Below are 4,356 nucleotides of genomic sequence, written 5' to 3'. Positions count from 1 at the left end.
AAGAAAATGAAGATTCCCACCTTAAAGGGCCAGTAAATATCTTCCACAAAATTATAGAAGAAAGCGTCCCTAACCTAACATACAAGAAAGCTACAGAACTCCAAATAGATTGAACCAGAAAAGAAATTCCTCCAGTTACCTAATAATCAAAATGCAAAATGTACTAAACAAAGAAAAAATATTAAAATCAGTAAGGGAAAAAGGTCAAGTAATATAAAAAAAGGCAGACCTATGAGAATTACACCAGACTTTTCACCAGTCAGTGAAAGCCAGAAGATCCTGGCCAGATCTCATACAGACCCTAAGAGAACACAAATGCCATACTTATATACCTAGCAGAGCTCTCAAGCACCATAGATGGAGAAACCAAGATATTCCATGATAAAAACAAATTTACACAATATCTTTTGACAAACCCAGTCTTACAAAGGAAAATAGATGATAAATTCGAACAGAAGGAGGGAATCTATCTCCTAGATAAAGCAAGAAAGTAATATTCTTTCAAAAAACCCAAAAGAAGATAAACCACACAAACATGAAATAACATCAAAAATAACAGGAAGCAACATTCACTATTTCTTTTTTTTTATTCGATATAATTTATTTACATTTCAAATGAATGTCACTATTTCTTAATATCTCTTAACAACAATGGACTCAGCTCCCCAATAAAAAGACATGGAATAAGACACTGGATAAATAAACAGGACCTAGCATTTTGCTGCATATGGGAAAACAGCTCAGTATCAAAGGCAAACACTACCTCAGAGTAAAAGGCAGGAAAACATATTTCCAAGCAAATGTTCCCAGGAAACAAGCTGGAGCAACCATTCTACTATCAGATAAAATTGACTTTCAACCAAAAGTCAACAAAAAAAGATAAGGTTGGACACTTCATAGTCATCAAAGAAAAAATATATACCAAGAAAAATTTCCCATTTCTGAACATCTACGCACAAAATGCCAGGGGACCCACATTCATAAAAGAATCTTTATTAAAGCTCAAAGCACACATTGAACCTCACACAATAATTGTGGGGGACTTGAGAACCCCACTCTCATCAAAGGACAGATTAGGGAAATAACAAACTAAACAGAGACACAGTGAAACTAACATCAGTTATGGGCCAAATGGATTTAACAGATATCTATAGAACATTTCGTCCTAAATCAAAAGAATATACCTTCTTCTCAGCACCTCATGGTACCTTCTCCAAAAACAACCATTTAATTGGTCACAAAACAGACTTCAACAGATATAAGAAGACAAGAAGATTGAAATAATCCCATGTCTCATATAAGATCACTACATATTAAGGCTGGTCTTCAACAGCAACAAAAACAACAGAAATCCCACATACATATAGAAGCTGAACAATAATCTACTTAATGATACCTTGATCAAGAAAGAAATAAAGAAAGAAATTAGAGCCTTTTTCAAATTTAATGAAAATGAAGTTACAATGTACCTAAACTTATAGGACAAAATGAAAGCAGAGCTAAGAGGAAAACTCCTATATCTGAGTGCCTCCATAAAGAAACTGGAGAGAGAATACACTAGCATTTTAACAGCACAAACGAAAGATCTAGAACAAAAAGAAGCAAATACACCCAAAAGGAGTAGACAACAAGAAATAATCAAATTCATGGCTGAAATCAAGAAGTAGAAACAAAAAGAATTATACAAAGAATCAATAAAATCAGGAGCTGGTTCTTTAAAAAAAAATCAACAAGATAGATAAACCCTTAGCCAGACTAAATGGAGGACAAAGAGACAGTATCCAAATTAACAAAATCAGAAATACAAGGGGAGATATAGCAACAGAAACTGAGAAAAATTAAAAAAAAATCATCAGATCTTAATACAACTTAAAAATCTGGATGAAATGGACTATTTTCTAGATAGATACTAAATACAAAAGTTAAATCATGATCAGATTAAACTATCTAAACAGTCCCATAGCCCCTAAATAAATAGAACCGGTCATTAAAAGGCTCCCAAACAAACAAACAAGCTCAGGACCAGAGGGTTTAATGCAGATTTCTATCAGATATTCAATGAAGACCTAATACCAATACTCTTCAAAGTATTCAACAAAATAAAAACAGAACGAACACTACCCAACTCTTTCAATAAGGCCACAATTACACTGATATCAAAACCATACAAAGATCCAACAAAGAGAACTTCAGACCAATTTACCTTATGAAAACTGATGCAAAAGTATTCAATAAAATTTTTGCCAAGTGAATCCAAGAACACATAAAAATGATCATTCACCACTATCAAGTAGTCTTCATTCCAGGGATACAGGGATGGTTCAATATATGGAAATCCATTAGTGCAATCCACTACAAACACAAACTCAAGGACAAAAAAACACATGGTCATTTCATTAGATGCTGAAAAAGCATTTGACTAAATTGAACACCCCTCCATGTTAAAAGTCTTGGAAAGATCAGGATTTTAACACCCACAAATAAACATAATAAAAGCAATATACGGCAAACCAGTAGCTAACATCAAACTAACTGGTGAGAAACTTGAAGCAACCCCACTAAAATCAGGGACTAGACAAGGCTGCCCTCTCTATCCCTTTCTATTCATCATAATAGTTGGAATTCTAGCTAGAGAATTTAGGCAACAAAAGGAGGTCAAAGGGATAGAAGTTGGAAAGGAATAAGTCAAATTATCACTTTTTGCAGAAAATTTCATGAATTCATTGTTTTTAATAGCTGATTAGTATTCCATTTTGTAAATGGACCACATATTCTGTATCCATTATTCTGTTGAGGGACATCTGGGTTCTATCCAGCTTTTGGCTATTGTAAATATGGCTGCTATGAACATAGTGGAACATTTGTCCTTATTACATGTTGAAGGATATTCTGACTATATGCCCAGGAGTGAAATTCATGAAAATCTTCGGGAAATAGGTGGAACCAGAAAATGTTATTCTGAGTGAGATAACCTAATCACATTGGGCCATTGAATTCTGGGTATATGGCGGCTGTTGCCTTGGCAACAGACCTACACACTGTCCTAATTGTCACCTGTATGACATCACAGGCCTCGCAGGTCTCAATACCTACACTATGTGTAGAAAAAATAAGGAACGAAATTACAGACTTTCTAGAATATAGTGAAAATGAGAGCACATATACCCAAATTAATTGTATACAATGAAAGCAGTGAGCTATCTGAGCACCCATGGATGAACTGAGTTACATGAAGTGGGCTAGAACTGAAAAAGAATGGAGTGGGAGAGGGTGAGACTAGGATGAAACCAAGACAAAGTTACTGCTCAAGGCTCAATGTTTAATAGCCAACACTACATTTATATAGGAAAGGCCCACAGATCTCATTCTTTTAGCTGGATTGAGTTATAAAGCATGCTCAGCAGGCAGTCTACTTCTGTAGGAACTGACTTCAACTGGGTCATTAAGGTCCAACTGTGGCAAACATTTAAGGTCTATTTAGCCTTTTCAAGGAATAGAGAAGGACACAATTCCCTCCTTTTTTGTTTTATAAAGATGAGCTAGATGGGGGCACAAAATTTACTTGTTTTCCATAATCCTGTCTAGGTTATAGAGTGGGTAGGTGGTTTTTCCTGTCTTAGGTCCAGATCTATATTGCTCCTTCTAACCCATCTCAGAGAACTAGCACAAAACACAGCTGGAGGACAATACACAGCTTTATGGTGCTTTTCTCTGTCAATAAGCGCTCAAGAGTGGTTGCCTATCTCTGACCACTGGCCTTCAAAAGCATACTCTTTCTCATTCAGACCAGAGCCACAAAGGACATATGAATATGCACTCAATGCATTTCTTCATATCGATGAATAACTGCCATGGTGAATAGCTGAGCTTGCTGAAAGCGATCCTGTGTGAAGGCAACCAATTTGTTTAAGATACAAAGTTCAAAAGTTAAAAGCAACAAGATTATAATTAGAAATTAAATTTGTCTGCAGGGATGTTCAAGGTATTGAATTCAACTGCTAATTTACAAAAATCAGACACAAAGTCTGATCACCAGGTGTATAGGTGGTGGCCTTGAGAATTGATAGAAAATATGTGCTCTCCAGTAAGAGTGGAGACTACACTCCAAGTTAACTCAGCTGGTTGAAACAGATTTTGAGCTGTTTTCATCACTGGTATCATAATTGCTAGAAGGCTCAGGATCTGTGTCCATTTGATGAAACAATCTTTCAGACAGCCATGAGGCTTCATTTTCTTTTTGTGAAAAACACATATGGAGTCTTGCCCCCATATTAAAACACCTCAGTGCAGTGAAAGCATTGCGTGTACTACAATCCTCTGCAAGGTTGCAGCCCTAGCCAGACCCTGATTGATATG

The sequence above is a fragment of the Apodemus sylvaticus genome, chromosome X (assembly GCF_947179515.1).
Source record: "Apodemus sylvaticus chromosome X, mApoSyl1.1, whole genome shotgun sequence".
NCBI lineage: Eukaryota > Metazoa > Chordata > Mammalia > Rodentia > Muridae > Apodemus > Apodemus sylvaticus.
Note: the sequence above shows the minus strand (reverse complement) of the source record.